At 43.2% G+C, this 9,727-nt stretch overlaps 1 protein-coding gene across 1 annotated transcript in view; it reads left to right on the top strand.

Annotated features, from left to right (window-relative positions):
• LOC109955543 (teneurin-2-like) overlaps positions 1–9,727 on the top strand; it is a 245,147-nt gene that overhangs the window by 201,233 nt on the left and 34,187 nt on the right.

Consider the following 9,727-nt stretch of genomic DNA (forward strand, 5'->3'; position numbering starts at 1 on the left):
GATGCAGGAGGACCCCTGGCCTCGGCTCAGCATCAGCAAACAGCCGGTCAGACAGACAGGAAGATACATAAACCGAAGCATACTGGGGCTGTTTGTGCGAACAGGTATCAGTCAAGGTAGGAATCCTAGCAGACACAGCAGGAAAGTGGATGTTTTTCACTGATCTGAATCCAACCAGTGATAGTCATAAAGGAATGACAGATACACAGAGGAGAGCACTTACCGAGCACCTCGGGAAGATAGTCTGATGGCTGTCTGCTGGATCTGTGGGGAGTGAGAAAGAGCAGTGCTTAGAGTGTGTGGGAAGGTGTTTGGGCGTGGATTTTTATTCCTTTTTGACTTCATTCACTGGACAAGAGAATGCAAACCTGTCCGTATGCCTGGTGTTACTCACATCGTGGGAACTCAACCCTCCTCGTGGGGACCAGATGCTGGTCTAAATCATGTAAATCACTGAATTTTAGGGTGACAACTTGGTTTAAGGATAGGTACAGAGTTTGGGAAGTACTGGCTAAGGTTAGGGTAAAGGAATCCAATGTAAATCAACGCAAAGGCCCCATGATGATTGAAAACAAATGTGTGCATGTGTGTGGAGGGAGTTCAATAGAAAGAGGTGGAACAAAAAAATGTATGTATGACTGAATTTGTGCATGTCTGTTTTAATGTGTGTGTGTGTGTGTGTGTGTGTGAGGAGGCAGATGTATCACTGAGCCTTTGATTGGCCTCTTACCCCAGAGACCAGAGTCAACAGATGGGGGGATCTTAGGAAACAGTGGCATCAGCGAAAAGAACAACCCACTCATCACCTCTACATACATTATTAATATAATTTAAAATGTTTTATATATATATATATAGTGAGAGAATTGCGAAAAGAACAACCCACTCATCACCTCTACATACATTATTAATATAATTTAAAATGTTATATATATATATATATATATATAGTGAGAGAGAGAGTTATTTATACATCACATCCATCCATAGCGAGTATGCGTGTGTGTGGGTTTGGGTGGGCTGCGCACATCAACATGCTCACTTGGACATATTCAAACTGTGCACTCAGGTCCATTCCGATGATTCCATTTGTGTGTGCATCCCCTCTGAGTGCCCTTGTGAGTGGTGTGTGTCCTCCAGAGCAGATCAAGGCCCCTCGCCTGGGGCGCACAGACAGATCCATCCTCTCCTGAGCTTTACACGGTCACACTGCACTGGACAGTCACATATGGAGCTATGAAAGTGGGGGGGAAGCCACAGCTAACACAAAGTTCACAACACCTCCCCAAAGGTACTTGGGGGCAGGGATGTAATGGAGCATAGCATCAACCAAAACCTCACTTTATCCATCTTTTCATTTTATTAATCACACAGAGCTCACTTGGGGCTTTAATGACACAAATATTTGTTTTAATCAGAAGGTATAACTGTAAAAATATTAAGCTGGTGAATGTTATATAAAGATTTAATTGGTAAGAAAATGCAAACATGTGGTCTATTTTTAAAAGCATAGTCGTTGCCTTATCTACATTTCTTAGCACTACAGTGCACCATCTGCGTACTTGTCAGATATATACAACTTGTTAACAATAATTCCTGTTTGTCTTAATAACTGGCATCATTAGCTTGTTACACATTTTAAAAAATCACTTTATTTATAGATGTATTTCTAGCAAGAAGGAGACAAGTATGCTTCTCTGAATACACTGTAACTATACTGTGTTTTTTAATGGAATTCAATAAGTGAGGAGCAGCGCCTGCTAATATGTTTTTCTTTAAGTTCCACTCTCTGTAAATTGATTGTTTTATAATATGCCAGACATCAGTGCTTTACCACTAAACTTAATTGTCCAACTGGCTGTAATTCAGTAGGCTGAACAAGGCTGAAATGATACATTATTGTTATCATTACTTCTGCTAACTGTATGGCCCCTTTTCAGCTGTTGTAAGGCAATGTTTTGCTCTGGTGTTTTGTCTGTGCTGAACAGAGCTGTAGCAGTTCTGCCAAGCCTGAAACCCTTGTGTTTACCTAGCTTTTGTAGCATTAATCGTGCAGTGAGTTTCAGTCGGAAGAGTTCACTGCTCGTAAGAGGGATTTTGTTGTGCCTTGTTTGTGTGTTATGTGTGTGTGTGAGAGAGAGAGAGAGCCCAGTACTCACTGGGGGGATTGTGCAGAGCACCCAGAGCCATGCAGCGTGAAGAGGACCCCTCCGAGGCGTCCACCCAGGAGCCCACTCATAAATTACAGCAGGACACATCTGCCTGAACAGCACTTTTGTGTGTGTGTGTGTGTGTGTGTGTGTAAGTACTTCTTCCATAGAACAGCCGAAGTTTGTGAGTACAATGTATGTGTCTGATTGTGTGGCTTTGAGGGTGTGCCGGCCTTCAAATGATTTTTTTTCTTTCTTATTTTTCAAGAATATAAATAAAGCTTTGAAAATTGCACGACAATCTTCCAGAACCAAAAATACAGAGGGGAAGAAGGGAGATGCGTCAAACACGTGTGCACGCCCACCGAGAACCTTTTAGAAAAGCAGAACTCAGCATGCTTCAGGAGCGCTATAGACAATATCTCTTTGAAGCTTATTCATTATGTCCTACTGTAACAATGGAGCCATGGGGCTGAGATAAACACACACACACAGATACACAAAATAGAAAAAAAAACATGCAGCTGTGTCTCTGTGTGCTTCTGTACCTATATAGTATGTGTGTTCTTATGAGTTAGAGTGAGTTTATTTGTATGTGAGGACAGACGGTCACATATTTGGTTAAATGTTTGGCTCCCAGTTCCAACAGATTATGGCTTCCTCTTTATGTGTGAAGGAATGACTGAACGGATGGAGGGAGGAGGATAAATGAGAGTACTTGTTCTCCATTCCCTCGGCGTCTTGTTTGCTTGCTCCACATGGAGCGCCAGAGCCAAAGGAGAGGAGGTTGCTAGGATACAGGTGAACGGTTGGCATACAGGAGGGAAGTGAGGTCCGTCATTGTGAACGGCAACCTGGAGAGAGCAAGATAGAGGCAAGGCAAAGGGAGAGGAAAAAAGAAAGGGGTGGAATGGAGTTGGAGCAGAGAGGGCAGAGGGGAAAAAGGGAGATGCGTCACTGTCAGCATGTAGCCAGAGCATAAAGGGGAGAGGAAAAGGAGGATAGATGACTGGAGAGACAGAGGAGTGGAGGGCTGAGTCTGATATGTCACTGTCGGCAGCATAAGGGATGACAGCTCAAGATTGGAGGGGGAAAACGGGAGAGAAGCAAAGTCTGTTGTTTTCTCTGCCGAGAAAAACAAGGGGAGCTGACTGGGAGGAGGAGCAGAGTGACAAGACAACCAGGTGCAGAGAGGAGAAACCGAGGGGAGGCAGAAGGAGGAGAAGTGAAGGAGAGTTTGGCCTCCTGAGGTTCTGTCACCTGGAATATCTGTGGGACTAATGTCTCCTAATTGATCACAGTGAGCAGAGAACAGAGGGAGTGTGACAGAGAAAGACTGCAGAGGACAAGAACAGGGGGTGATGAAAGAAGTTAGAACAGATTTCATGAGAAGAAGAATGAAAGTCTCAGAGGACAGAAAATGTACAGAATGAGAAAACCAGGAAAAGGAAAGGATGCATTGTTGTTAGAAATGAGGAGAGACTGGGTGAAAACAGAGATGAAAGATTGAGGACATGTCATACTAGTTGTGTCCAGGTGGACTGTTTTCACACACACACACTGAGACTCGGGAGCGCCCTTGACTGCACTGAGTAAACTTGCTAGCGGGCGCTTGTGTCACCTTTGCAGGGGTGTTTGGTGTCAATGTGCGCGTTGCGTGATGGCTGAATTTGTCGGGCACAGTGGCACACTCCACATGGCATTGTCACCACTGATGAATGAGAGCACACTCGCACTGACATGCACATACACACACAGTTACAACATATTTTTAGTCTTACTCTGAGGTCCCCTGTCTGTTGATTAAACAGACCCACACACACTTGCAGACACACACACACACACACACACACACACACACACACACACACACACACACACACACACACACACACACACACACACACACACACTGTCATCGAGTATGACCTTCATGCCTCGAAGCCGACCACTCTCCATCCATCACTGCTGTCTCACTGTTCCAGACTGATCACAATCACTTACTGGCCATTCTTTCATTTAAGTGTCTCATTTGAGCACATTCATATCACCGTTCCCTTACATAATAACATGTTAATGATTCTGACTATTTAAAGATCAATCGCTTAGGGTTATATTCTAATCAACCCAGTCTGCATTTGCAGAATGCAGAGAGGTTCTGCACAGCTAATGTAACTATTTAGCTGGCTAATATAAAGTTTATATATTTTATATACTTATATGATACAACTGATACCATGTTTATTGAGCTAAAGCGTTGGTGCATTTTGGTTTGTGTTATTTAATGCACACACCAAAATTAAATCAAATTTGGTTGAATTCCCAAATAATATCACCAGATTCACAGTGTGAGATGACTCTTTATACTAATGCCACAAGCTGTAACATCCAGTTAAAACACTAACCAAATCTCAAATCGGAGCCCGTTACCACATGGCACTGATTTAAAAACAAAAAATGTTGTTTGTTTGTTTTTTTAACTACATCACTTTAAAACAATTACCCACTAAATGGTGATGAGTCCAAGAGGACACAAATCATTAGAGTTTACAGAAGGTCTTCTTTGACATTTCCAATCATTTGTAGCTTCCAACCATTTTAAGTGAGAATGTTTGTACAATAATAAAATGAAGAAAAATGCAAATCAGTTGCTGATTATGCACCAAAGTTTTTTTTTTTAATTTAAAATAAGTTTATTTTTCTACCACTTTTTGAAAATGCCTTCTTTTTAAATAAAACAGAACTAGTTAGCCCTTGAGTATGTGGCCTGTCTTTTTGAGATGGGTCAGACCTGCAGGTCTCATCATGTGGCTGCTTTCCAAACCCAACTCCTTGACCCCAAACTCCCCTCTCACTCTGCATGTGGTTTCCCTTCTGTTGATCCAAGGTGGAACAGCTAGAGGTCAGGATGTGTCGCTCATGCTACTGTGTATGTGTGTACATATACATTTAGTGTGTGCGGAGGTGAAGGTGCAGTTGAGCATATGGTCAATGCACTAACCTGCACATAAGGATCAGACATGGAGCGTGTGCCTGTAGCAGCAGGGCCTGTCGTCCTGATTAAGGTTAGGATCTTACCACTCTGTGCCAGTCCAGGAAGAGGGCAGGGCATGGCTGGGCCCAGGCACAAGGTGCTATGCCATCTGCACCAGAGGGATAAATGGGTCATCTATGCTGGTCATATAATACAAAGCAGGGTGCACGATTGTTCAAATAGTATCTGATGGTAACATCAATGTTCATCTTTTGATTTTCTGTTACTATACTTTGAGCTTCTGTACGTTCTTTGGAGCAATTATTCACTGTACTGATGTGTGCATGAATCTAGAATTTGCAGATATGCTGACATCATTGCTGAGCAGTGTTCATATTGCCTGCATTAGTGTGCATGGGCTCATTTCATTCATTTATTTCCTCATTCATTTATTCATTAGCGCGGGTCTTATCTGGGCCTAATCGTTAGTCCAATTAAGCCCATGGTGCTTCGCTAGTCCCGTGTTCTAAACAGGAGATGGATGAAAGCAAAGTGAAAGAAATCGCTGTCCCCTCTTCTCCATCTCATTTTCTTTCATTTTCTCTGTCTCTTGGCCTCTGGAACGTACACTTTGTGTCTTTCTTCCTCACTCATTCTCCTTCACTCTCTGATCTGTGATAAGATAGTATAGTTCCTCATATCCTGTTTCTAATACAGATCGATGAGAGGGAAAGGACTGAGGTAGGAAGGGATGAGACGAGACAGAGTGGGCTGATGCGGAGAAGAGAAAGCGGAGGTGGGGTGCGGTGGGAGGGTCACGGTAGAGATATCTGAAGAGGAAATGAGGATTCAGAAAGGAGGACATCATTCAGATTCACATCTCTTTTCATTTAGCCCATCACACACATGCATACATGCACACACACTCACACATGCACATGGCTCTGTCTGCATCAGGTCGTCTTAATATTTCAGTGCCAATAAGGAAGCCATTTCTGCCGTGTGATTGAGCGAGTTGCTGCTTCTGTCCGCTAGACACTGTTTTGCAGGTAGGAGCTGCGAACAACTCGTATAACCTTTTGTGTTGCAGTCAATTACAGTTTAGTTGCATCAGCTGGGTGAGGAGGTCCCGTCGGGGGTTGCAGTGTGTGTGCCCACGTGCATGTGCTCTTGTTGTTCATACCATGCAATTTTAAGCATACATACACACACACACACACACACACACACACAATACCGAGAGGGAGACAAATTGTCTCTCTCAGTGTATATGACCCCCAAGGGCAGCAGCCAACTGCCGCCCCCGTCCCTTTGTCTGACACTTTAAATGATCTCAGCAAGCAGCGCCTTAGCTGAGAGAGAAGCTGCTTTATTTATAGACGACATAAGTAGATATTGTGTGGTAAATTCTAAGAAATATCCCAAATGGCCTGAATATTCAAAACCTGAGACAGCACGCTGTTCTTTCCTCAGTCTCTCCAGTATTAGCGCTGCACCCGAGACAGAGAGAAAGGGGCAAGCGGTACAGAAAGAAAGAGTCAAGCTTTTGTTTCTTCAGGTGACTGCTTTTTGTACATGTATTTGTTTTGGACAACAGAATGTCTACTGGCTCACTAATTGAGGGCCCTGGTGATGGGGGTTGGGGGAGCTTATGTAGAAAGGCAGGGAAGAGGCTTCCTAAACCAATTAGCATCTGGGCCAAGGATTGGGGGGCTGGTCTCAGCTACAATTACCGCCCTAATTGAGGTCAGAGTTGTTAATTTAGTGGTGAATTAGAACAGTTAATATGCATTTATCAGGATGACCAGGGGAGGCTAAGAAAAGTGTGTTGCCTACTTATGCGTGTATGCACTTGTGCTCTTGGTGTAATTGTAGTCGCATTGTAAGCAACTACATAAAGAAACATGCAGGAGATGCAAAAGGCCATTCTCTGCCTTTGGTGCAATTAGGAGCAGTGCAATTGGTTCATTAGGAGATGCTGCCACTTGAGCAGGTAATGATAAGGTTGAGTTGAGACAGAAAAGGGTGAGAGACATAGGGGGAGAACAGAGATGAGGAAAGAGAGAGAGTCTGAACACTTGGAACATGTTCAAGAGAACAGAATGATGATGATACAATATTTTCCAGTCAGGGGACACTCAGTGCAGTGTCTACCACAAAGTCACCTTTCTTCATCTCCGCCTCTCTCGTTTTCCCTCTCACACAGAAATCCATTTGCACCCTTTAACTCTGAGGCATATAAATGTTTCTCAAAACACAACATTGTGTTTCTTATCTGATTGCCCGTGTTGTGAACCACTTACTGCCAGAGGATGAACCATGACCATTTTTTCTTACCCAACCAGTCAATGAATGCAGGGCCACTCGTTCCTTAAAATGTTCCTCTCCACTTCTTCTCCTTTCCTCATTTCATCCTTGGGGGGCCCTTATTCATCTCTTCCTCCCCTCTCTGCAGCATCGTCCGTAGCCTGTTTTCCTACTTCTTTTTATCCTCAGGGGATATGTTCTTTAATATTCTTTTGGTTCATGCTGTCTTCCAGTATTCTCTCAGTTTCTCTCCTCCTTTCTTCCAAGTTTCATTCTTCAAGAGGTTCTGACTGTTGTCCCCTCTCCAAGCCTGGCCACCTTTTCCTCTCCTTCATTCTGCTGTCCATCAGTCCGTCCCTTTTTTATTATTTCCTATTTATTTATTTATTTTTGTCAGAGGATCACGTGTGCCGCTGCTGTTTCAGATGCTGTATTTTGCAGATGATGATACTAGGAAGCACTTTGCCTCTCTGAATTATGCATTGAGATTACATAAAAACCTTATGAAGCAGCTGATCTATTTTTAATCCAATTCCTCTGCTTGTTAAACCCGCTTCTCTGTGATCTTTCCATGTGTGTATATTCATGTCGTTTGTGTGTGTGTGAATGTTAAAATGAAGATAAGTGAGAAGACAGAGATTAAAAAGAAACACAACCCAAGTCAGACTGTCTTTCTTGTTCTTCCCTTGTCTGTCAGTTGAATTCAATTCAGATAGACTTTATTGGCATGGCATTTAATAAAGGCTTCCAATGCAACTCAAAAACAGTAATTATGGCAATTATGATCCGAAAAGAAAACGTTTAAAATTGTGGCAACACAAAGCTAAATACATCAATTTCAGCAGTTTCATTTAGGCTAAAATTACACCCTAACAAAGTTAGACATGTTGTTAAAATGAGGGGCGGTACTTGTAAAGAGAACGATAACAAGTGTCTCTCTTTGTCTCTGTCTTTCTTTCTCTCTGTGTCTGTGTCTTGCTGCAAAGAAACCTGTTGACAAAGCACCGGCTTTTGTGCTCCTGTCTCCGAGGAGTAAGAGTGCCATCTATTGGTCAACCTTTCACAACCTCCCACAGAAAAAAAAGAAACAAAAGAGGAAGGAAAAAACTCATTTGCGAAAAACACACATGGGCATTGACCCTCACCTACACACACACACACACACGTACACACATGCACAATGAAGATATATATATTACAATAAGCTAACTATAGGGCTGTCTGATGTGTTCTTGGGGATGACCTAGATTGAAAGCGGCGTCACAATACACTTAACGATTGCTTACTGTCTCCAGTTGATTCAATGGGTAATCTTTCCATTGACTGCTCCCTGTGATACCATCTTTGCGTGTGTGTGTGCGTTTGCATGTTTGCACGGATGTGTGTCTGAGTAATCTACAAGGAAGGACAGGCAAAGATAAGAAGAAAAGAAGAAAGAAAAAGAGGGAATTAAAAGGAAAAGAAGGAGAGGAATGAAGGTCAGTGCTGTGAGAGAGGAGAGGGCAAGAGGGGGTTTTAAGAGAAAGGAGACCGGGCAGGGTGGAACCTGTAGTCTCTCTGCTTTTCAATTTCCCTCTCACTCTGTCTTTCTGGTTTTCTATACCAGCCCCACCCCGCACCCCATGAAAAATAAAAAACAGCTGACAGTGGAGGCCGGGCAGTAGCCGAGGTGTCAGCGCTTTCCTTTGACTAGGACGGGCGGACATACAAAGGAAGAAACAATGAAAGAAAGCGAGGGGGAGTAAGATGGGTGAGAATGAGTCTGTCCTGGCAGCAAATCCTAAAGCCTAAAGCCGTATCCCACTTCTTCTGCAACTTTTACACTCATCCCCATGTGTGCAAACCCTGGGCAAGTTGAGATAGAATTTGACAAGAAGAAAATTGATTCCCAGGCTTCAGATGCAGGTGTTATAGGCTCACTGGGCGAAGATAAGGCCAGTGCTGAGACGCATACAATTACAGTCACATAATGCATCATACACAATCACACATCCACAGCATGTGCATCCTCATAGCTCACATCACAGCGTTCATGTGTACGCCCGACACTGCAGGTGTGTTATGCCTTTCCTACAACACTGTTTGAAATATTCAGACATGAGCAGACATGGTTTTTCTTCTCAGGAGATTGTTCAAAAGTATTACAGGGATTTAAGACAATCATTTACAACACTCAGAAATATACCTGCCACTAGGATGACTGATCTTCCTCTTCTGAGTACAGTAAGGGAACAGGCTGTTTTCTATATTGCTCAGTTCTTCCCTTCTCCTGTTTTCTCTTTTTTTGGGGGGGGGG

Source organism: Monopterus albus, unplaced genomic scaffold, assembly GCF_001952655.1.
Source record: "Monopterus albus unplaced genomic scaffold, M_albus_1.0 scaffold2.1, whole genome shotgun sequence".
Classification (NCBI taxonomy): Eukaryota; Metazoa; Chordata; class Actinopteri; order Synbranchiformes; family Synbranchidae; genus Monopterus; species Monopterus albus.